General features: G+C 36.3%; 2 pseudogenes; one reads left to right on the top strand and one right to left on the bottom strand.

Annotated features, from left to right (window-relative positions):
- The first annotated feature begins 1,530 nt into the window (after positions 1–1,530).
- On the top strand, positions 1,531–26,491 carry LOC132270928 (uncharacterized; annotated as a pseudogene).
- Positions 13,111–13,209, bottom strand: LOC132284119 (small nucleolar RNA R71; annotated as a pseudogene).
- Positions 26,492–26,955: the final 464 nt, after the last annotated feature.

The following is a 26,955-nucleotide window of genomic DNA, read 5'->3' as shown; positions in this document are numbered from 1 at the left end:
TATTTATTTTGAAATTTTTTTTTATAAAAGAAATTCAGTGATTATAAGGATTAAATTGGTTACTCAAGGAATATAAGAAGGAAGCATGCCTTAGGTGGGACAGTATTTATTTTCCTTGGGGTTACTTATGGATATTCGGTAGTGAAGGGACTTATATGTAGTTATTTAGTATAACAGGGTCTTGTTGTAATTTCTAAATCCGAGAGTGCAATTACAATATGATTGCGGTGCTTATTGTAATTAATTAGATAGGATACAGTTATGAGATAACTCTATCTCTATCTAATTAGATAGAATAGAGTTATGAGATAACTCTATCTCTATTTAATTGAAGTTAGGATAAGAATCCCTTTTGATCCTCATCTCTAACCCCATCTATATACATGATATATCTCTCTTATTCGAGAATATACAATCTGATAGAAAACAGAATAACGAGAGTGAGAGATATAGGGTTTCTACAAACTTGTGTATTCTGGGGATATAGAGGTGAAGGTTTACTGGTGTTCAAGGCCAAAGGAGAACCAATTTAATTCACTGTTATTGTTATACCCCTAATTTTAAAAGGATAGTCTGGGTATTTATTTAATTGTTTAATTGCGATTTAATTTATTTAATTGAGAATTTGGTGATTTAATTGTGAATTGGTTGTAAATTATTTAATGACTTGGTTTTCTGTTGTTCTATTTAATTGTTTTGCTTTAATTGTTGTTGAATTGGATTTATTTTATTTTATTTGACTTAATTATAAATTACGTTAGATGTGTTTTATTAAATTAGGTTTTTAGAGGTCATGTAGGTAGCCGACATAACTAAACATTAACTAGGTTTTCCATGGACCGAGTTTTCAGTTTAGGGTTTAGTTAAGCTAGGGTTTTGGTGTAAACCTATAAATATATGTCGTACGTTCGGTTTAGGGTTTTAGAACCCTATTCACGACATAAAGAGAACAGAGAGAAGCATAAAGGAGTCTGGGAGAGAATAGAGAGGGAAAACAAAGGATCGCCGAAAAAGCTTAGGAGAAAGACGTTGAGATTTTTGAACCAAGTTTCACAGGCAAGTTTTACACTAACTCTATCCCTTTGACTTGTATTCTTTGCATCTCTAACTCAATTCCAGGAACAGATAAAGGTTTAAAATCAATTTGGTTCACATGCTTGCATTGTTTAATAAACATATGTTCATGAATTGTTTAATTGTTCGTTGTACAGTTTTGGTTGTTTTACAGTTTTGTTTTACATAATTCATGATTTAAAGGAAGTCAATTGATGGATTAAGAATTTTATTAGTTCTAAAACATATTAGGAAATCTTAAAATTAATCTGGAGCACAGGGTTAGATACTTGAACAGAATGTGTTCTTGTATGAGTTTTAATCCACTTAGAAACTGTTTTTGCTAAATTCTTGTTCCAATTGACTTTGGTTAATAAGTAATGAATTAAATTAACTCTGGATCACCCTAGGACTTAGTTTAATCAGTTAAAACATAATTAAAAGCGTTAGAGGCTGTAACAGAGAGGAACGGAAACAATGGAGATCACCGGAGACGAAACAAGCAACCAGGGAGAGAGGGGAAAGAAGAGGCGGCTCCATGGAATCATGGAACCAGCTCAAAGAAGGTTGGAGGTGGCTCCAACATGTTTGGAGCCGGCTTCATCATTTTGGAGGCTGTAATACCCCTAATTTTAAAAGGATAGTCCTGGTATTTTTAATTAATTATTTAGGTGCATTTTTGTTTGTTAATTGTTTATTTTTGTTTTAATTTTGTTTTAGTTGCCTTAGATGATTTATTTGACATTATTTGTATTAATTGAATTAATTGCATTATATTGATTTAATTGAAATTGTTTGTTTGCATTTATTGACTTTTTTGGATTTCTTTTGTGAATTAAACTACGTGAGTTTTAAATATATTAAGTTTTTATTTATAGTTTTTGGGACGTTGTCTGGTGTAGCCGACATAGAATTTAATCATAGGTTTTGTTATGAGCCGACTAGGATTAAGTTTAGGGCTCTATCTCTTTTATGACAAGGATTAGGGTTTTAGTATTAAGCCTATAAATACACCATTATGCTATAAGCCTAGGGTTTACGTTATATCGCATAGCATATACACGTAGAGTTGTTCTGTAAAAACAGAGGGCAGAGGAACAGAGCATTATAAGGATTGGCAAGGAGGAAATCGGAGAGGACCAAGGAAGGATTGTGGTGAATTATCTTAGAGTACTAGGAGGCTTGACAGTAGTTCGGTGTTGCCAGAACAGTGGACACGATGCCGGGATTTCATAACTGAAATCACAGGCAAGTTCTTATCTTCCTCTTTCCCTTTGGCTCGTGTTCTGTGCACCTAGATAGCCTCTAGGGTTTAAATAATTAGTAATTGAAACTTATGTGTTTAATATGCTTTGTTGATGATCTGTTTGCCTTAAATTCAAATCTGTTTACAGTTCGTTTATGGTTGCTCCCAGTTCTGTTCATTAAAGCATGTTAAAATCTGTTGTGATTTTAGTTACTATTCTTGCTTTTATCTTCTGTAAAGGAACCATGGGGATGTTAATGGGATGATATAAGACTCCTAAGACCATTTTGTGAAGAGGAACAGAGGGGTTGGAATAGAACTATAGTTTCATTTTTGTTCCTAACGCGTGTTAGTTCGGTAGAAAATTTAATCTCTGTAATTGATTTTAATTGTTGTTATCAAGCCATTGGGATGCTACTAGGTATTAATATGACACCTAAGATTAGTTTTAGAAACCAACGGAATGGTAGAAATAGGCCGGAGTTGAAGCAGAGGTCAGAAACGGAGCAAACGAAGCTGGAACAGAGAGATAGCTCAAGGGGGGGAAGAGAGTCGGCTCTGGAATGTCAAGAGCCGGCTCCCACCTGGTTAGAGCCGGCTCCAAGGTGGTTTAGAGCCGGCTCTATGCTGCATTGAGCCTGCTCAATTTTTCTAGAGCAATCTCTTTCATTATTTTGTGCGTACAGTGACTTTTCAGTTACTGTTTGGGCACTTGGGGTTCTTGAACAGTTTTAGAAATTTAATGGGCGTTTAAATAATTAGTTTAAAATGTAACTAAGGTCTTAAATTGCATAAATTTACCCCTTAGTTATAATAGAATTAACAGTACGCTATTTGACAACTTTGCGTGCGGTTAACGGCTGGAAGGAGATTTACTGACTAGTTTTAATCTAACAGTTTAGGGTGCTATAAAATGATTCAAAATTTATTTTAAATGCATGGTGAAGTCTTTTAATTAATAAATTGGACTTGTGGCCTAGTGTGTGGCTCTGTGCTAAAAGATAAAACAGAAGATAAGTATACAACTTAGTACGCTGTTACCGAATGGAAGGAACTAAATTGCTTAAATTAATTTAGCGATTTATTAGACTATAATATTATTATAGAAATTATTTTAAATACATGATAGGGTCATTGTTATATTAAATTTGAACTATGTATGTTTTGGATGTTAATTGTTAGAATATTAAATTCTTTGATGCAATTACATGGATTAATACTGGATTTTAATTGCTAGATTGTTAATCTTCTTTATGCAATTATTTGGATATTAGTTTTGGATTGTAAATTACTAAACTGTTATATATATGATGTAATTTACAAGGATATGGAGGATTGTATGCACCGGTATGGGACGGTGACATACTATGGACGGTTTAGCTCAAAACAACTAAATCTAACCTAACGGATTAAAGGAATGGATTTATAAATATTGAATCCTAATTGTGTTTAAGTCAAATCAACTACAACTAAGTTGAGTGGCTTCCTGGATTAATGGATGATGGTTAAGTCATATCAACTGAATAAGTTGAGTGACTAACTACTTTGTTATTGTATGTCAGTTCGATAAATAATTGAACTACATACCCTGGTTTTGGATGGACTTTATATATATGTTTATGGTACCACGAGATGAGCTTGAGTCTTAGACTCGTTGGTTAGGGTGCGTATATACAGTGGATGCGTAGCTGGTTATAATAGGTTGAGGTGTACCCTGTTAGGTCTAGGTACTCATGCCCACCTTTGAGTGCGTTTTCGTATGTTGCCTTCTATTCAGGTTGAGACCCCTATTATAGACTAGTGAATGTCCCTTAGTGTGGATATATTTATATGTATGGATTAGATAGATATTGTGAGGTGTCTACGGTGTATCTACGTATTGAGTCACTGTATGGATTGCAGTTAAATTAGAACTTGCTCGTGGGCCTGACCCACTCCTTTATTATTCTTTTCAGGTATCGAACGGTTCCAGTCTCAAACTTAATCGTGCTAAGTAGAGACTCTCATTCATTCTACCGACGACGTAGGATTTCACTTTATGATTTAGTTTTGGAATATCTTTACTTTCAGTTACTCAATTTCAGTTGGAGTTTGGTTTAAGGGTCTACTAGTTGGATTCCCAAGTCGTAACCCTGAAGATTTTGGAGGATTAATTTATTATTTATCATTGGAGGATTTTATATTTAAATTCTTTATTTTTCTATTCTGTGTTCGATTTAAAATACTTTAATTATTTGATATTCCCTCAGGTTTGGGCCTGGGCCTGATCAACCCGTGTCTCGGATCCGAGGGGTATCACTGAGGCGGCTCCAACTTGGTTGGAGGTGGGTCCTTCAACAGTTTTCAGTTTTGCGCCTTTTCAGTGATGGTTTTGGCTACAAGATTCAGAATTTGGTGTTTCTAGATGCTATTAGGAGCTATGCAGGGATGGTTCAGTAGCATCTAAGTCCTATTAAAAATTTCGAGGGTGTGATAATACGTAATAAATTACAAAGAAATCGGTAGATTTAAACCGTTATAGTTTCAAGTGAACTTGTGGACTGTTTTTGGAGGCAGAGGATTTTAAGTGTATAACCCTATGGGTTGCAATTTATCTAGGAATGGAATTATTGTTTAATTATGTTTTTGTAATTTAAAGTAAGCATATTAGATTGCAGAATGATTATATATTTATAAGGGACAGTAAAACACTTTTAAAGAAGTTTACATGGTTGAAATTTTGCAGACGATTCAAGTTGATTAATTTTAAATTAGCAATTGAAATAGGAGTTTGACTTGAAGGTCATATAACAGTGGTATGACATTAGGCCTGTTAACTAATATAAATTGAGTTAATGCTTAATAAGAAACTAGTTGATATTTACCAAGAACTGTTTATATTAACTTAAGAACTGTTTATATCAACTTATGGAATGTTGTGGAGTAATTACAAGTAAGCATGGATATACTGTTATTGTTACAATTATGCTTATTGTGAGTTACAAAATGATTATATTTATTTCTCTGCATTTAAAATTTGTTAGAGAATCAGGTACTGGATGTATTGGACAAGCATGCTAGTTAGACATTCTTGTTATGCTTATGATTGGATATGTTGATATTAATATGTTATGTTGTCATAAATATATTATCAATACTGGATAGATGGTTTGTATGCACCGGTATGGGACGGTGACATACTAGGGGGATTAGCTCAAAAAGAGCGCTAAGTCCTACCTACTCTATATTAAGGGATGGATTAACTACAAAAGTTAAGTCCTACCTATATTTTGTGTTAGATCACTAAAAAGTTGAGTGGCACTTTGGTTTGGAATGGAATTTAAATATATTTTTATGGTGTCACGATATGAGCCTGAGTCTCAGAGTCGTTGGCTAGGGAGCGTATATACATTGGGATGCATAGCTGGCTATGATGGTTAGATGTGTACCCTACTAGGTCTAGGTAGTCATGCCCACCTCAGGTGCATTTTGCATGGTGCCTACTAGTCAGGTTAAGACGGGCCTGTAATCCAGTGAGAGTCCTGTAGTGTAATTATATATATATATATATTTATCTACGGACTATTAGTTATTATTGGATTGGTTAGGATGTACATGCGTATCGGGTCTCTGCTTAGGTAGTAGTAGTATAAAACTTACTAGTGGGCTTGACCCACTTATCATTTTTCAGGTGACGGGCGTTTCCAGTCTAGGGCTTGTTCGGGCTGAGCAGAGACTATCTTCTATTCTACCGACGATGTAGGACTTTATTCTTTATGTTAGATTTGGATTTTATCTTCAATTATTTAATTACACTCAGTTTGGGATTGTTATTAGGGGTCCACTAGAGATGGATTCCCGAGTTATAAAATTATTGAAGAATTCTTTTTAAAAAGGTTTTGGATAATTTGATCTCAAATATTTTAATTTCAAGGATTATGTTTAGTATTCTTTTCAACTTTTAAACTTTTATTTATTAAATTTATTTTGTATTTTGTGTTCGGTTAAATATTAATTGTTTGGTATCTCTCGGATCTGTGCTCGGACTTGATCACCCGCGGCTCTAGAATCGAGGGGTATCGCAGTTGGTATCAGAGCACTCCAGGTTCAACTGTCTCTAGGATTCTATTATATAAGACTTCCGCATAGCGTTCTCTCTTGTTTAGAGCTTTAAGATTATGATTCGTTGAATTCCTTTACGGTCTGTTTACAATCGTACTGATGTCTGTCTTTCTATGTTAACAGTTTGGTTAATGCTTGAAGAGGACAGAACATGAACAGTCGACTGAGGAGACTGGCACGTAGGCAACAAGAACGCCTGCGGCATCGACAAATGGGGGAAGAGCAGCAAGTGCCTAGGTTTTAGGAGGAAGATGGCCAGTTGCAGATAGAGCATGAGGAAGTTTAGCATACTCAGGAGTCTCAGCATCAGACCTACAATCAGGGCAGGGATTTAGAGCAACCCACATGCTTTTCATTAAATCATTGTGAATTATGATTTGATTTATTAATAAATATCTATGTTAGATTATTTTTATTCATAATCATGAAATTTATTTTGATAGCATGAATAAATCTAGCATGATTAAATCGATGTGTTCGTAAAAGATCTTACCCATCTGATTATTGTGTACCTACCATTACGGCTTGTAGTGGGACGGAGTGATTTCCTAGAAAAGCCGCTGGTAACAGAAAGGAGGATTCCGGTATTCTCCTATTGTTACTACTATATATATATATATATATATATATATATATATATATATATTTAATAAGGCTTTTGTTAAAATAGAATATCATGCCCATGTGATGGGGTGTTCGTACACAATAATGATTACTTTTATTAGAGTGAGTTTTGTAATTCTTCAATCTATTGCTTAAATCACATGCCATGAACAACAATGAATATATATATATATATATATATATATATATATATTCATTGTTGACATCAATTAGTGATTTAGGCAAAGTCTTTGCCAATTACGAATTAGGCAGAGTCTTTGACCCAATTCAGTATTGTTGTTTGTTAATGTTCATTCCCAAGTGATGGATTTTCTGTTACAATGGGATTATATAGATCCATGGATGCATAGTGTTGCTGAGGGAAAGAAAAGAAAATGCCCTGTTAATGTTCTCAGTTTTAGTAACAATAATAAAAAATAAATATATTATTTTGATTGAACATTGTGATTGGCCAAAGGCTGTTCTCTTGTTTCATTTAAATATATATTATTATATTAAGTGAATGGAATGGAGTATTGGAATGAACTACTGGGTTTTATTTGTCCTTTCTGTATTACTATTTAATTATCAATTTGAACTTTTAGTATTTGAGTTTCTTATGAAAAAGTAAGTTTTCCCAAATTAAAAAATACATAAATAAATGACATGGTGTGGGTAGCCCTTTTTTGGTCTCTATGGTGATCAGTGCACACTCATGTGATGGGTGTAATGCAACAATTGGTAATTAAAAGATTACCAAAATAAAATTATTTTTGACCATGGTTGGACGTGTCCTTATTAGTTTGAGGTTTAATTGGAAACTCATACTTTATTTAAGGTTATTTTTAAATAATGAATAGAGTAACACATTACTCTTGCTTAATACAAAATTACCTATTTATAGAATTACCCCATGTGATGGGCTGTACATAAAGGGATATATATATAATATAAAAACTAAGTGGGCCACAATATATGCATGGGTTTATAATTAATGAATATAATATTTTGTTATTATATTTGTTTGGAGTTGAAATTATGCACTGTTTTAACTTATTTACGGTACTGTTCATACCAGTTTTTAAAATGCAATTAGTTTTCATTTTCAATTTTTCATGGAAATATGCATGTATTTCTGTGCATATCAGTTTGATTGCAGGTGAAAATTAATTAAATTAATCTCTCTCATGGCCCAGTTGAGTTTTAATTTATTATTTAATTGCATGTGATGTAATTAATTAATTAGAGGCGGCGTTTTTAAAGGGCTGACCCAATAAAGGTTGGTTTTCCCTTGCCGAATAGGACATTTATTTTATCTTGTTTAGAATTTTTTGTAAGCCCTAAATTGGGTATAGGATAAAGCCTTGTACTACATTCTCAAAATCTAGGGTTGAAGTTCTTGAAGAGTTCAAGAAAAGATTCAAACAAGATAAGAGTCAAGGCTTCCAATGGAGCAATTTGGAAGCACAAGGTGATCATGAGATGATATTTAACCGGCCATGAGAGGGGATTAGCACTATTTGTGGTGCAACATGATTTTTATTTGCATGCTTATATTCATGTGATGATTATATGCTTGAATGTCATGCTTAATACATGAATTGCTTTAATTATGTTTTATTTAATTTTAAACTAGATAAAATTGGAATTTCTTATTTGGGTAGTTTTGGAAAAATTAGCACTTTCCAAAATATTTTTGAAAATTTGATTTTCTGAAAATGAAAAATTTTATTTTTAATTAAATTTTGTGGAAAGTGTAGGATTATCCCATTGTTAAGCTCAAGAAATTGAGCTAAGTTGACCCAAATGGATTAGGCTCATTGAGCCTAAAAGAAATTTTAAAATAGATTCCAATATTATTTAGATTAAAATTAATATTGTAATATGTTGATATTATCCATATAGGATGTATGAAATTTAAAACTCTCTAATTTTAAAAATGAAGTGGGAGCGGGATTTAATTTTAAATTCCACAGCCTTCCATTGTCGATCTATTGTAAGGTGTAACAAGTACATCGCCACCAATCTTGGGTGCTCCTCCAGAGGGTATTTGTTTCACTGGTTACTAGATATAAATCTCATAATGATAGAACTAGCGGCAGGCGGATGGGGACGATCACCATTAGGATACGAACCGCATTCAATTGCACTACTTCTAGACAATGGTATACACTTGACTAAGTGGGAGTACGCTCTACCTCAGGGGGTATTTTCACTTAAAGGCCAAGGTTAATTGGTTGCCATATTTCATTTGGCATGAGATGCCTAAATAGTGGGATATGGTGGAAATTGTTTCCGTCTAATTAAGGTAGTGACATGATCTCTTGGTAGTGGCATGCTCTAATTGCCCCCTGAAAGAAATGAGTTAATACCTACAGGGATTATGATTACCGTTGTTTTCATTATATCAGTGGTTTAGAGAGACCCATGGAATGGCTATATGAGAACTAAAGTTCATTTTTATTTTTGCATGTATGCTATTTTATTTATGCGTGAATGTTTATATATATTTCAGAGGTCGAATGTCTTCAGTTCACTTGCTGCTATACTTAAGGACAACAAATTAACCGGGTCAAACTATGTTGATTGGAAGAGAAATCTTCACATTGTACTTACTGCACAGGAGTACAAATTTGTGCTCACTCAAGAGTGCCCTCCTATGTCTGCCCTGATGACAGCCAGGAGCTAAAAGAAATGTATGAGAAGTGGCAAAAGGCTGATGAAATGGCCAAGTGCTATATTTTAGCTTCAATGTCAAACGTTTTACAACATCAGCATCAGTCTTTTGTCACTACTCGTGACATTTTGCTGAACCTTCAAGAAATGTTTGGGGAACAAAGTAGAGCAGCACGACAAGTCACAATGAAATAGTTTATGAACGCTCGTATGCCCGAAGGAACTCCAGTTGGTGAACACCTTTTAAAAATGATTTCTTATTTCAATGAATTGGAGGTTCTTGGGGCAGACATAGATGGTGAGACCCAGGTTGATATTGATGAGCACTGAAAAGTGCGTATTTAAACCCCTTAAGCTTAGGCATTCTAGTACCTTTATCTATCTTACTTTACCATTTTAGATTGATTTCGTATTATTTCCATTTTCAGGCACATATCCCGAAAATAAGCTAACTCAGCCAAATAAGAGCTTAATTGAAGCAATTCTGAGATTAAACAAAGAAAGGAGCAAAGTGGAGGAAGAAAGAAGCAAAATGAAGCAAAGCAATAAGTTCGATCGATCCAAGTCTAAGGTTCGATCGATCGAACAATGATCGATCTCAGCACTTCAAGATAGATCCAAGCCTTGACCCAAAAGCACTTAAGTCCAAAAGTTCGATCGATCCAACATCATTCTTCAATCGATCTAACACCTTTGTCCTTATCCAAATGATTGATCTTATCCATAGATGTCCACCTACTAACCACTTTTTGTCTTTTTCCCAAAAATATCTCCCAAAATATCTCGGATTTGTCTTTTCCCAAAAAGCTCAATTAGTTCGATCAATCCAAGTCCAAGGTTCGATCGATCGAACTTCCTCCAAGTGCAAAAAGTTAAAATTCCAGCTCATTGAAAGTTGTCCTTTATCTAATCATTGGAGAATATTGTGCGCACGACCCCAACTTATTTGGGGAGTGATTTTAACCTACCTATATAAGGATAAGGATTGCTTTTAGTGAGGATATAGATAGATAGATAGATAGATAGATAGAGAGGGGAGCCAACATTTATTTTCATATCATCTCTTGGAGAGGAAGCTTAGAGGAGGAAGAGGCTAGAGACACCATTAGAGACTCTTTATCAACAAGGAGCAGATTTCAACCATGGAATTAGCCCTTGAGGGTTGGAGCATCATCACCATGAGTGGCTAGACATCCTCTTGGGGTTAGAGTTAGCCCCAAGCATGCTTTCTATATCTCAATCTTGGGTATTATTGAGGAATTAGTGTTGTAATTGATGTTTTGACACTTTGATATATATAGATTTTGTTTATTCAATGACTTATGTGGTTTAATACTTCCAATTGGTTATTTCATTCTATCTATATGTCTATGTATGCTAGAATAGATGTTCATGTGCTTATCTCTAGACATGTGTATTGATGTTATAGATTTAGAGATTGTCAAAACATTGTGCTTAAAAGAATGTTTTTGTGATTCTCTTGATGGTTCATGCTTATCTCTTGATGGGTTCTGCCTCTCCCCTAGTTTATTTTCATGCTAGTAGTGTAGATGTAGTGTAGTTGTAGTGTAGTGTTAAATGGGAGGACAGTCTATGCTTGTTGTTTGATGATCCAAGCTTTTGAATGCAATTAGCATATGTCTTTATTCTTGTGTTGTATTTGGATTGTGAGTTTAATGAAATGATTAATAACTTGTTTTGATTTATTGTGCCTGTCACATGTTATTTAGACAATATATGCTTCATAGCTTAGATATATTGTGCCTTTCACATGATGTTTAGACAATACATGCTTAACTAGTCATCCTTGCTTGTTGAATCAACCAAATACACACACACCAATATTGCAACCCACTATTTGCCCTAATTAATCACTTGTCAATGATATAGAAATGCATTGCTTGGTGGTGATCTCTAAACCCCAAGATCTCTCTCTCTCTTTCTCTTTCTCTTGCTTACTCTTAATTGCACTCTTTTGCTATTACTTAGTTTAATTTAGTTGCTCTTTAATCAACCAACCAACCAATTGTTTGATCACTCGACCTATTAGCCCTAATTGTGATTCCACGACATTGCTCGATCCTCACAGTCCCTTGGGACGATCCCTACTCGCCCTAGCTATATTTTTAGTGAAAGGTAGTAGTTGCTTCTATAAATGTAAAACTCTTGGCCCTCGCCTTAATGCACACTCTTAAATTTATGGTAGGATGACGACCACCAGTTTTTGGCGCCGTTGCCTGGGACTTGTTGATTAGATTTGGCAACGTCGGATTTGTTGAATTGATTAGGATTAGTACTCTTTTGATCGTGTTTTTACTTTATTTTTATTTTTCTTTTTGGTTACTTATTGTGTTGTTCTTACTTAACTAGGTGCATTGTTAGAGAGGAAGCAAGCAAAGGAACCGTTGAGCAATCAATTCAAGCAAGCAAAGAAAGGAAAAATGCTAAAAACTTAAAAAAAAAATTTGCTAAGCTAAGCTTTAAAATTTGGAGTTGAAGTGCTAAAGGACCTTTGTAAGATTTTCTTTACTCAATCCCTTAGTTAAATCGTCGGCCCGCGTGGAGGCTTATTTTTTATTGTCTTGCATCATTGAGTTAAAGTATGGGAGTATGAATTTAATGTTTGTGGAAGAAGTCTAATTGCATTGTTGTGAAGGCATAGTGTTTGTCATTCTTTGTGTTTGTTGTGTTTTGTATTGTGCATGCATGGGCGTCGTTCATTGAGACCAACTCTTGTCCTTCTTGATTTACATCTTGAATCCATCATTAGAAATCCTAGGGGAAGAGGAAGTTCAAATAGAACCAATTTATCAATGGGTGACCATAATGATGACCATATTGAGGACCTTGGTTACATAGACCAACAAGGTATCCTTCATCCCAATGTGCACAGTAAGAACATACAAGTACCATTAGGCATGCCTAGACCATTCATCCAACCACCATAACAACCAGGCCAAGTTCCATATGGAATGCCAAGGCCAATGTATGCTCCACAACCTCCCATCAACAATCAAGGAATTCAAAACCAAGGTGTTCATGTTGCACCTCAAGTAGCTAATCCACCTCTTACTTTAAGAGATCACTATGTGCCTAATGAATACAATGCACCTACATGCATCCAATTGCCTCCATTTAGAGCACATCATTGTGAAATTAAGCCACAAACCATTCAAATACTTCCTAACTATCATGGACTTTCAAGTGAAGAACCTTACAAGCATTTGGATAAGTTTCTTGAAGTATGTTCCACCGTAAAATATACGGACATGCCGGAAGAGGTTTTAAGACTCAAACTTTTTCCATTCACCTTAAAAGACAAGGCAAAGTATTGGTTTAACAATCTTAGGCCTTTCAATCACTTCTTGGGTAGAAATGTAACAAGAGTTCTTGAAGAAGTACTATCCGGTTTCTAAGACTAATGCAATGAGGACCTCAATTCGAGAATTTTCACATGGGAATGGAGAAACGTTTCATGAGGCATGGGAATGCTTCAATGAATTGCTTAGGAAGTGTCCACATCATGACATGCCCAAATGGCAATTAGTTCAATACTTCTTTGAGAGCTTATCGTATAACTATAAGGGTATGGTTGATGCTTCCATGGGTGGCTCATACATTGATAGGCATGAGGATGACGTGTGGCGTCTCTATGAAAGCATGAGTGAAAATTCTTTGCATAGAACACTATCATCCAAGAATGGTAGAAATTCACAAGGTAGGAAGAGTGTTGGCTTACATCAAGTCAAACATTCAAATGAAATAGCCGCCGAAATAAAGTCTTTGTCTCAAAGGTTTGATCAATTTTTGATTAACCAAAACTTGGCGAACCAAGTATCTTCCTTTCCTAACCATTCTCATCGTGCATCAAATGAAACATGTATGACTTGTTCTAGTGTTCTTCATTCTACTTCTTATTGTCCTCACGGATAAGTGCATAGTGAACCTAATGAACAAGTCAATGCGACTTTTGTGAACCAAGGAAACAATCCTTATGGTACTCATTACAATCCAAGTTGGAGGAATCATCCGAATTTCTCTTGGAAAAACCAAAGAGAAGGCTTAAACCCTTCCCAAGGCAGTTTCCAAGGGAAATACATTCCACCTCCACTTCAAAACCAAGGATCCCAAGGTTATAAACCTTATCAATCACAAGGGAATGAATTTGCTAATTCTCATTTTCCCAACCAATCTTATTCCCAAGGAAACACTAGAAGTCCCGCCTTTGAAGAAAAAGTTTTAAATGCTTTAGGGACTCTTGAGGCTAACACACAATTACTTCATTCTCACTCTCAATCCATTGCTAAGCTAGAAACCCAAGTAGGGCAAAAAACAAGCACTCTTAATGCAAGAGAGAAGGGAAAGATGCCCATTAATGCCCCACTTAAGCAACAATGTGTTGTGGAAACCCATTCCTCATCAGAAGGCCACGCCATTGAACATGTTAATGCGGTGACTACCTTGCGGAGTGGTAGAATTGTGAACAATCAAGTTAGAGTATCTAATGAAGAGAGTGAACCGGTGCAACCTCAAGTTGTCACCCGTCCCGTTTCACATCCCATTCCTCCTTCATTGCATATACATGACCTTGTAGATGAGAAAGTCTTAGAAGATGTGTTTGAAAAAGAAGTTTTGAAAAAGGATGTTGAAAATGTTTTATTGAAAAATGATTTGAAAACTTCTTGTGTTGAAGAGAGTTCAAAAGAAAATTTTGAAAAAGTGTTTGAACCAAAGGTTCCATTTCCGGATGCCTTAAAAGGATCCATTTCAAAAGACAAGCAAAAGGCGAAAACCAATGAAACTATGGAAATGTTTAGGCAAGTGAAAGTTAATCTTCCACTATTGGATGCAATCAAGCAAATTCTGGCTTATGCCAAATTCTTGAAAGACTTGTGCACCCAAAAGCGGAAGAACAAGAGCCAAGCTCCAAGAAAAGTGGTTTTGACTGAGCAAGTAAGCTCAATTTTGTAACATAACACTCTTCCAAAGTTTAAGGACCCCGGTTCACCCACTACATCATGCATTATTGGTGATTATATCATTAATCGGGCACTTCTTAACTTAGGAGCAAGTGTTAATCTTCTTCTATACTCGATTTATGTCAAATTGGGCTTAGGTGAATTGAAACCGACGTCGGTAGTTTTGCAACTTGCCAACCGATCCATTAAGAAGCCTAGGGGTATAATTGAGGATGTTTTGATAAGGATTGACAAATTCTTCTTCCCAGTTGATTTCGTTGTCATAGACACGGAACTGGTTCCCAATCCTAAGAGCCAAATTCCCATTATCCTTGACCGTCCTTTCTTGGCAACCGCTAATGCCAATATCAATTGTAGGACGGGGATAATGAAGATTTCATTTGGCCACATGAAGGTGAAGTTGAATATCTTTAATCCTACACCCAATTCATTTGACAAATATGAAGGAGAAGTCAATGTTGTAGATAAATGTCATGATCTTCATTGCCAAGGAAATGAGCTTTTGTGTAAAACCAAAACTTCCAAAGGATCATCTTCAACCTTACATTCTAAAAGTCTTTTTTCAAACTCTTGCTTTGAAAGGGCATGAAAGCCCAAAAGTTGTAATTGCACAGACAAGGGACCAAAGACTTCCTTTGAGCTTAGTCCAACAAGTTCTTTAAAGAACCATTTGTTTGGTGGAGTTCAAAGCATCTATCACCCCAACAAGGAGGGGATGCATTATAAGATCTTTGATCCGGGCTAAAAGAGCCCAATGTCTTGCTAGAGACGTTAAAGACTAGCAAAAGCATTCGTAGGGTGTCAAAACCCTATTCCTCCCTTATTTCTATCTTTCATTTCATTTCTTGCAAAGTCTAGATACTTATTTTTGGTTCATATGCATTTCAAAGAACTTTGGTGAGGATTGCATAAGCTTTTATGTCATAATTGAGTATTTGGCAAAGTTCGATCAATCTCACATTGGAGTTCGATCGATCGAACTGTAGATTGCACTCAACATTTAGAAAAATTTTAAGCTTGCATCCACCTGCATCCAAATCACCTCTCTGTCCCATCGTTCGAACCAACTCCAAGATCGATCAAGAGACCTTTGATCGATTCAACTTCCAAGTTCGATCGATCTCATGACTTAACACTTAGAAAAATTTTGAGCCTGCATCCACCTGCATCCAAATCACCTCTTTGTCCCATCGTTCGAACCAACTTCAAGATCGATCAAGAGGTTCTTCGATCGATCCAACTTCCCAGTTCGATCAATCTCATCTTCCAACACTTAGCCAAATTTTTAAACTAAAAACCTGCATATTCTTCCCTCTGTCTGATTGATCGAAAGCTTGTTTCAATCGATCACAAATCTTCATTTCATTATTTTAACTTTAGTTTGACTTTTTAACTTTTCAAAAATCCAAAAGTATTTTCATTTTTATTTTATTCTATTTTCTCTCTCATTTTATTTTGTTTTAATTTTCAACAAGTTTTCAAAAATTCAAAAATATTTTAATTTATTTAGTATTTAATTAATTAAATTCAAAAAAAAAAAAAATTCAAAGCAAATCAAAAATATTTTGTTTTACGTTATTTTCCAATTTTTAATTTTATTTTTGCAAATTTCAAAAAAACCAAAAATCCAAAAATACTTTGAAAGGAGTTCATCAAAGTTCGATCGATCACAACTCCTCTTCGATCGATCGAACTAGTCGGGAAATGTTTTTAAAAACAGAACCAAGGGTCCTGAGATCGATCATTTGGATCGATTTCACTCACCAAACCCTAGCCTCTCGTCCCTCTTCACTGTGAATCATTTCTCCAAGCTTCGGCAACTCCTCCGGCGAGATCCAAATATCTCGAATCTCAGTTCATCTCCATCCTCTTCATCTCAGATCATCTCAGTTCATTCTCCATTCTCTTGCTCTCTTGAGGTAAGATCCAAGACATCCTTCCCTAGATTTGAACTCTCATGCATCAATACTTGTTTCAAATGTCATAATCATGTTGCTCTCATGTTGAATCTTTCATTCTCAAAGCTTTAACATCCATGTCTATATATATATGTGTGTGTGTGTGTGTGTGTGTGTGTATATGTGTGCATAGATTTTGAAGATTTTGTTAGATTTGGATGTTTGGGCTACGTTTGGAGTGCATTTAGGCTTGATTTGTGTTGTTGGAGGGCTTACGAACTCATTCGTGTGGGCCCCATGCTTCAAAAGTCACAGATCTGTGACTGTTAGGTTTTATCGTCGCACTATTCGATCGATCAAACAAATTTTTGATCGATCGAATATTTGCGATCGATCCAACCTAACCTTCAATCGATTTAACTTTTGTGATCGATCTCAATTCTTTTTTTGATCGATCGAATTTCACAGTTCTCATATACACACTTCATTTATCTTATCTTATGTTCATGCTACCTTATATATGCCCAATGCCTGTAACATTCCACATTTGATGCATTTCATACTCACATTGTTTAGCATGTTTTATATTCTGCCACTTGCATAGAATCATGCGATATTTTGTTTTGTCTATCTTACTTGACATACATGTTTCTATATTGTGCTTTATATTCTATATGTGCTGACACTAACTTTTGAATTTCTATTTGCAGACTATAGCTCACGTTAAGACGGTAGCACGTAGACACCGTCACGGCTCCAGACGCAGACTTGACGACGGGGCCGGTCCATCTCATGTCCGGGATCCTAGCCCCGAGCACACACAGAGGAGAGTCCGACAGCGGACTGGGGAGACTGCGCAGCCCTCTCATACAAAGGATCCATTACACTCTACTCCACCCCAGTCGCCAGCTCGTCCAGCATTCATTCCATCACCATCTCCATCGCATAGAAGCGCTGAGCAACCAGCTCAGCCGGCTCCACCTATTCAGCCAGCTTATCTACAGCGTGACAGACTCACACCTCGATATGCACACATGACTATCGACCACGAGTCAGCATTCGACACCTCATTCTTCTCCAGATCGGTGCTGACTCGATCTGCCTATCAGGACATCATTCAGCGGGGCCTCTCAGCTATTCTTGCCCTAGTCACAGAATCGATCTACCCGCGACTGGTACGGTTGTTCTACCAGAACCTCCGACCATCGCCGCGCACTACAGCCGAGCTTATCACCTCTATCGATGGCAATGAGATCACCATTACAGTAAATACTCTGGCCCGTTCTACTCGCTGTCCACATCGGTGCCCGCCCGAGCTACAGGAGACATATCCCAGGTTTCACAGGCCTTCTTACGTCGATATGGTGATTTTTCTCACAGGTCAACATGCCGGTGGCGAGACCTTCGCCACCCGGACATTCTTGCCGAATGACCTATGGTTTACAAATTCGGTGCTCTACCAAAACATATACATGGCGGGACACAAGATTCAGAGGTGGGGCGAACATCTAGCAGCCCTGTACGCCTTCTATACCGGCCACTGGGTGTCTATTCTTGTGCTTATCTGGAGCGTGACGAGGAAGCTCTACGATGAGTACGTCAGTAAGAAGGCACCCAGAAGGGCCAAGTCTCTTCCATTCAGTCACCTCATCACCAAGATTCTCATTGACCAGCGCTATCCCATCCACCCGTAGGAGCACCCCGAGAAAAGTTCCTGTCACTTTCTCAAGAAGGACTGGGACAAGAGCTATAGAGCTATTATCATTCGCCTGCAGGTCCATGCCGTACTGGCGGCTGCAGAGCTGGAGTTAGAGGAGGAAGAGGCAGCACAGGCCTAGGCAAAGGCAGCAGCAGCACATCCGGCAGCGGACGATGCACCAGTCGATCCAACTACCGAGCATGATGACATTGATATAGACATTGACTTGGAGCACTCAGCGGATGATGCAACTCAGTATTCTCTAGCCGGGTCACCTATCCACGAGCAGGAGTAGACCTAGGAGCTGTCTTCTGACTCATCCATACCAGACTTGACCCCCGGCTTCGGAGTGCGTCTGCAGATGCTCGAGGATGCTGTTGTTACCATCAGAGCTGACCTCATGGCCCACAGAGCAGAGTTCGCTACCTTCCGCACGGATGTCGCGACCATGTTCAGAAATTTATCCAAAGATATCCATGGAGCCAGACCTGCCTGTCCTACCTCATCTTCCTGAGCTCCCACTCATTTTTATCTTATGACCCTTCTCTTCTTTTGATACTTTATTATTATCACTGTATTATTTTTGCAGCCGGTCTATCGGTTTTGCTATTTTTGTTGTACTTGCACTTTCTCTATTTTATATATCTATTTTTGCTATGGATGTCATATGATTGTATTCTCATATCTATATGTTTGACTCTATCAGGTGCATTACAGTGACTTCAGTGAGAGAATGCTACCCAATTTCCAGGACCACCCTTATACCTCTCTCATTTCGTTATCTGTTTATCTCATTTACACTTGCATGACCACTGTGCACTGATTATCTTATTTTGTTATCTGATAAGTTTATCCAAGTGCCAATTTTCAGGACCACAGTTCATCCCAAGTTTGGGGGGGGCTACACCACCCACTTCGGATACTTCAGTCCTGATCATTCTTGCTTAGTTGCACTGGTATACTCTTTCCTTTGTTCTCTTTGCACATTGGGGACATTGTGCAATTTAAGTTTGGGGGGGAATGGTGCTCTATAGTGTTAGTTTTGAATTCAAATTTTTAGCATGACTTGTGTATTTGAGGGATATTTCTATGATTGGTCCATATCTAGCTATGATTTTGATCTTTGAGGACTATATTGCTTAAAATTTAAAAATTGCTTGACTTGAGAGGCCAATACTCCTTGTATGCCTTGTGGAAGCCATTTAGGAGTAAATTTTTCGAAAGATTGATATCTTGCTTGCATTTGTGGTCCACATCATCTTGATTTTGTGATTATTTTGAGATTCACTCTAGTATTCTACACTAGCACAGGCGCACACTAGCATTCATTTGTGGGGTACATGCTTTGTTGATTATTGAATTGGTTATATCCCAATTGGGCTAGTAGTGCATTGAAAACTTTCATTCTTGATAAAGGTGGATAACAACCCCTTTTCACTAAGTAGCCGGGATTCTAGCCTCATCAAGCACTGAATTTCTCGCTCCGAAAGGTGGAAGGCCCAAACTCTAGGTTAATAATTGAACTTGTTTATTCAAAAAAAAAAAAAGCAATAAAAAATGAGGATTTGTCCCAAAAGGTGAGAAGTGGGAAATGATTAGATGGTTGTTGTCTTGATTTGTAGCCTAGTTGATTTGAGCTTATAAGTCCGTAGGGGTGTTTGAACACCTAGTGCCCTAAAGCCGTCTGGTTTGGGAGTCATTAACCTAACGCTCGACCTCATGAATCGCTAGAAAGCTTAAGAGATCAACACATTGCATTATGCTTCCATCTTTGATCCTTTAAAAAAAAAAAAAAAAAAATCAAGTGAAAAGAATAAGCGCACCTAGAACAATAAGCTTTAATAAAAGGTCCACTTTTTGTCTTGATGATCGGTACTAGATTTGTGTGCTAGTTTGAGGGTAAGGATGTGACTAATTCTTTAGTTGGCTAAGATAATAACACATTTGATGCCGGTCCACTCAAAAGGATTCTAAAGTTGTTTTGATTTGCATGATCATTTTCTTGATGTGTGGAGGACCATACTTGCTTGCTTGGTGTTGAAATTTTAGGAGATTGCTTAGAAAGGGTTGAAAAATTGCATACTTGAGGTAGTTTTCTCCCAATGCTTGTTTGCAATATTGGTACCTCTTTTGAAAGAATGAGCTTAATGTTTTTGAGTATCATTTCTGGAAACCCTCACGAGACTTCACTCGTCCACTAGGGGTAACCTAGGGGTTTAAAAGGCTTGTTGTATATGCTAAATGCAATCGTGTTCCCTACGAAAGTGGCGTTATCCATTTATTATTTTCTAGTTTATAGTTGTTCATTTCATTCTTTTACTTTCTAGTTCATTGCTAGGGACTAGCAATATTTAAGTTTGGAGGTGTGATAAGCACTGAAAAGTGCGTATTTAAACCCCTTAAGCTTAGGCATTCTAGTATCTTTATCTTTCTTACTTTACCGTTTTAGATTGATTTTGTATTATTTCCATTTTCAGGCACTTATCCTGAAAATAAGCTAACTCAGCCAAATAAGAGCTTAATTGAAGCAATTCTGAGATTAAACAAAGAAAGGAGTAAAGTGGAGGAAGAAAGAAGCAAAATGAAGCAAAGCAGCAAGTTCGATCGATCCAAGTCCAAGGTTCGATCGATCGAACAATGATTGATCTCAGCACTTCAAGATAGATCCAAGCCTTGACCCAAAAGTTTTATCGATCCAACATTAGTCTTCGATCAATCGAACATCTTTGTCCTTATCCAAATGATTGATCTTATCCATAGCTGTCCACCCATTAACCACCTTTTGTCCCTTTTCCAAAAATATCTCCCAAAATATCTCGGATTTGTCTTTTCCCAAAAAGCTCAACCAGTTGGATCGATCCAGCCTCAGTTTGATCGATCTCAGCCAGTTCGATCAATCCAAGTCCAAGGTTCGATCGATCGAACTTCCTCCAAGTGCAAAAAGTTAAAATTCTAGCTCATTGAAAGTTATCCTTTATCCAATCATTGGAGAATATTGTGTGCACGACCCTAGCTCATTTGGGGAGTGATTTTAACCTACCTATATAAGGATAAGGATTGTTTTTTAGTAAGGATATAGATAGATAGATAGATAGAGAGGGGAGCCAACATTTATTTTCATATCATCTCTTGGAGAGGAAGCTTAGAGGAGGAAGAGGCTAGAGACACTATTGGAGACTCTTTATCAACAAGGAACAGATTTCAACCATGGAATTAGCCCTTGAGGGTTGGAGCATCATCACCATGAGTGGCTACACATCCTCTTGGGGCTAGAGTTAGCCCCAAGCATGCTTTCTATATCTCAATCTTGTGTATTATTGAGGGACTAGTGTTGTAATTGATGTTTTGACACTTTGATATATATAGATCTTGTTTATTCAATGATTTATGTGGTTTAATGCTTCCAATTGGTCATTTCATTCTATCTATATGTCTATGTATGCTAGAATAGATGTTCATGTGCTTATCTCTAGATTTTGTGTTATTGATGCATGTCTATGTGTATTGATGCTATAGATTTAGAGATTGTCAAAACATTGTGCTTAAAAGAATGCTTTTGTGATTCTCTTGATGGTTCATGCTTATCTCTTGATGGGTTGTGCCTCTCCCCTAGTTTATTTTCATGCTAGTAGTGTAGATGTAGTGTAGTTGTAGTGTAGTGTTAAATGGGAGGACAATCTATGCTTGTTGTTTGATAATCCAAGCTTTTGAATGCAATTAGCATATGTCTGTATCCTTGTGTTGTATTTGGATTGTGAGTTTAATAAAAAGATTAATGACTTGTTTTGATTTATTGTGCCTTTCACATATTGTTTAGATAATATATGCTTCATAGCTTAGATATATTGTGCCTTTCACATGATGTTTAGACAATACATGTTTAACTAGTCATCCTTACTTGTTGAATTAACTAAATACACACACACCAATATTGCAACCCACTATTTGCCCTCATTAATCACTTGTCAATGATATAGAAATGCATTACTTGGTGGTGATCTCTAAACCCCAAGATCTCTCCTCTCTCTCTCTCTCTCTCTCTCTTACTTACTCTTAATTGCACTCTTTTGCTATTACTTAGTTTAATTTAGTTGCTCTTTAATCAACCAACCAACCAATTATTTGATCACTCGACCTACTAGCCCTAATTGTGATTCCACAACATTGCTCGATCCTCACAGTCCCTTGGGACGATCCCTACTCGCCCTAGCTATATTTTTAGTGTAAGGTAGTAGTGGCTTCTATAAATGTAAAACTCTTGGCCCTCGCCTTAATACACACTCTTAAGCTTATGGTAGGACGACGACCACCAGCTATAATTCTGCAATCATTGCCAGAGTCATTCAATCAGTTCAAACTAAATTATTCTACGAATAGTATGGTTTATTCTTTATCAGAACTGATGAATGCTCTGCACGCTGCAGAAGGAATTTTTAAGGGTCAAGGGAGTGTTTATACAGTGGAAAAGGGTTCTTCTTCTCATGGAAAGCCGATAGGCAAGAACCATAATAAGAAGCAAGGTTCCACTGTCCCCAAAAAGGTTGGTACTAGTGGTGGAATTGTCAAGGCTAAGGGCAAGGCTAAAATCAAGGGAAATTGTTTCCATTGTGGTAAGGAAGGACACTGGAAAAGGAATTGTTAGGTGTATCTAGCAAAGAAGCACACTGAAGGTATGCTTCAATCACTCATTATTCAGACATGATATGTGGTTAGATCTATGGATACCTGGTTTATAGATTCTGGAGCCACTAACCATGTTTGCAATTTATTGCAAGGGTTCCAGGAAACCAGAAGACTGAGTGAAGGGGAGATATCTATCTTCATCTTGCTTCACAAGCAAGGGTAGCAGCAGTATCAGTAGGAGCAGTTATTTTGAAATAAATAATAGGAGTTTATTATTAAAGATTGTCTTTATATACCAGAGAGTAGAAAATACTTGATTTCTATTTCAGTTTTTTCAAAATCTAGGTTTTTCAATATCTTTTGATTTAGAAGTTTTAAAAATAATAAAAATAAAAGGTTTATTTATTCTGGTACATTGATGGATGGTCTTTATTTAATTACTCCTACACCTTATTCCTTATATGATATTAAAATAATTGATATGATGATCAGTTATTCAAGTCTACCAATATTCTTTTAGGGTTCTTTCTTAAGCAGTTCCAAACACTACCAAGGAATTGTAAACCAGGTGAAAGCCTTGTTTACAAAATTTATGTAAGTGGGAGTGTCCTGCACTTGTGTGGAAAGGAAAGCTTGAGAAGATAAGACCGAGATTAGATGTTTGTCTATTTGTGGGCTACCAAAATGGTACAAATAGTTATTCATTTTATAATCCTAAGGAGCAGAAAGTGTTCATTAGCACGAATACTACATTTCTCGAGGAAGATTATATAATGAATCACTATCCTCAAAGTAAGATTGTTTTAGAGGAGATGAAAGATACACCAATCAATCCAAGAGTGGATATGACAGTTATAGATTATGGGACATCAGAAACTATGAGTCCAGAATCTCTTATTATATCAAAACCTTAATGTAGTGGGAGGGTTATCAGGCTATCTGATAGGTTAATGCTCTTGGGAAAGTTTGACGAGGCGATCCCAGAAGAGCAAGATCCCTCCATACTTATGAAAAGGTTACAAATGATTATGACACAGAACATTCGGTTTGATTAGAATCAGAATGGGCTTTGTGTATACAAGAAGAGTAATGGAAGTGTGGTGGTGTTTTAAAGAGATAGTTCAGCATGGGGATATTGTTGTCACTAAGATTGCATCTGCAAATAACCTTGCAAATCTTTTCACTAAGACTCTACCTACTAGGGTTTTTGAGTCTCGTATTGAAGGGTTGGGTGTTAAATGTAATGGTAATTGGCTTTGAGTGTAAGTGGGAGATTGTTGGGATTATATGCCCTACAAGCCAATTATTTATTATTAATTCGATATTTTATTAATAAATATGATATTCATGCATTAAGCTTTACATATATTTGCATGAGATGCATTATTATCCTCAAGTTGCATTATAGGTGACTTAAGTGTGTAAATGAGATTTACACGCAGGAGATTTGGGCTCATCGGTTTCTTGCACCTTGGCATTGTTCGCAATTAGTGATAAAAGTTGGGTACTTTTATCTGTAAGACTGCAACACATTTGACCTCTATAAGATAGGATGGTTTGTCTCGATCATTGGGGTAGTTGACTCTAAGGCAGTGTGTTAGTGTGCTTGGAGTATACTGAACTGGATAACCGTAAGATCATACCATACAAATTACTGTTATTATTTTGGTGTGATTCTTAACTACTAGATATATTAAGCTCTAAATCCTCAGAGGTTTAGTGGACTCAAGTTTCAGTATTGGTCACTTTGACTTACCAACATGTGAGATCTTTTAAGGTCAATACCATGGTATCTTGGGTGGCTAATGTTGGAGCTCTGGGAACGCAAATGCTCAACATGGAATCCACACTCTTTATAAGAGTTAGAATATCCCCTTGGTGCAATTTAATAAGTTTGATCACCGGAATCTGGCCAGGGCATTTTAGTAAAATGTTTACTAAATTATTTTTCTATTATTTATTTAGAAAAAATATTTATTTTGAAAAATTCTTTTATGAAAGAAATTCAGTGATTATAAGGATTAAATTGGTTACTTAAGGAATATAAGAAGTAAGCATGCCTTAGGTGGGACAGTATTTATTTTCCTTGGGGCTACTTATGGATATTCGATAGTGGAGGGACTTATATGTAGTTATTTAGTATGATAGGGCATTGTTGTAATTTTAAAATCCTAGAGTGCAATTACAATATTATTGTGGTGCTTATTGTAATTAATTAGATAGGATAGAGTTATGAGACAACTCTATCTTTATCTAATTAGATATAATAGAGTTATGAGATAACTTTATCTCTATCTAATTGGAGCTAGGATAAGAATCCCTTTTGATCCTCATCTCTAGCCCCATCTATATACACGATATATCTCTCTTATTTGGGAATATACAATCTGACAGAAAACAGAATAACGAGAGTGAGAGATATAGGGTTTCCACAAACCTGTGTATTCTGAGGATATAGAAGTGAAGGTTTACTGGTATTCAAGGATAAAGGAGGACCAATTTAATTCACTGTTATTCTCGGAGTGTTGACAATTAATCAATCGTCCAAAGGTATAAGATTCCTTTACAGTATTAATTGATTTGATGAAATATCATGTGGATACGATCTAGAAAATTTATTAAATGCTTCCGTTGTGCTTTCATATACAACATTAACAATCTATTTAATTCTATCCATCCATGACCACAAGGTTACCATCTTCAGATATAGCCAGACTCCCAGAAGAATCATGAAGAGGTTTGTCTCTGTTTGCGACCCACACCACACCGGTAAATGAGATGTCATTATATACTATCAAGGACCATTAATGGGGTGAATGGATGTAATTTTGTCCGTGGCTATGCAAAACTCTAAATAGAAATAGTAGAGTACAAGAACAAGGTTTTGAAGAAGATCTATTTATGCTAAGTTGTTGTTGCCTATAGACTTAAAATTTTTAACACAGTTGGCTAATCAAAGACAAAGAATACAAGATTTGAGTGAATAATACATAGAGGATTTTCTCAAAAGAAACAATGTGGAAGGATAAAGGCAAACACTTTGTTCTGAATAGGGTGGATGAAAACATTACGTAAAACAGAACTAGATTATTTATATTCAATTAGAGAGTAATTAAGGGTCTATATAGTAAGAGAAAAAAAAAATACAAGAATTTGCATGCTAATGACTGTCAATAATTGTAACAGTTACATCACTCACAGAATATTTCCTTTGGCTTTGTCGAGAAGACTGTACATTTGAGAGACCCTGTGTTTCAGTAAATGCAGGTTGCTTTGGAGTTGGAAGTTCTGGAACTTCACTACTAAAGCATGAGAAGAGCAGTATTTATAGTAGGCCTATCAGTGTCGAAATCTTGCATGCACAAAAGTCCTACATGTATATATCTCAAGATCTCCACTTGGAAGCATGGGTCAGAAATTACGTAAAACAGAACTAGATTATTTATATTCAATTAGAGAGTAATTAAGGGTCTATATAGTAAGAGAAAAAAAAAAATACAAGAATTTGCATGCTAATGACTGTCAATAATTGTAACAGTTACATCACTCACAGAATATTTCCTTTGGCTTTGTCGAGAAGACTGTACATTTGAGAGACCCTGTGTTTCAGTAAATGCAGGTTGCTTTGGAGTTGGAAGTTCTGGAACTTCACTACTAAAGCATGAGAAGAGCAGTATTTATAGTAGGCCTATCAGTGTCGAAATCTTGCATGCACAAAAGTCCTACATGTATATATCTCAAGATCTCCACTTGGAAGCATGGGTCAGAAATTGTTAGATCTATTAGCATTGCAATCCTATCTTCATTCCACAACTTCCATGCCTGGACACAGTATAGAGTAACAAAGACACACATTCGACAACCATGAAATGTTGAAATTAAAAAGATTAAAAGGAACTACATGGAGTAACTCAGGCAATAGTTCAAGTGAACTTACAAATCCCAAGAGGCTTAAAGAGTGCTCATGATGACAAAAGCTAATGTTCTTTCACCCACTTAAAATCTCTAACAACAATACTCTGAAGCTAAACACATCAGATTTTTCCGAGAATCTCACTTCCATTGCATATTCAGGGC

Source organism: Cornus florida, unplaced genomic scaffold, assembly GCF_030987335.1.
Source record: "Cornus florida cultivar Cherokee Brave unplaced genomic scaffold, ASM3098733v1 CherokeeBrave_3.0.0_Hap2_Chr01, whole genome shotgun sequence".
NCBI classification, from domain to species: domain Eukaryota; kingdom Viridiplantae; phylum Streptophyta; class Magnoliopsida; order Cornales; family Cornaceae; genus Cornus; species Cornus florida.
Note: the sequence above shows the minus strand (reverse complement) of the source record. Positions and strands in the feature narration are given on the sequence as shown.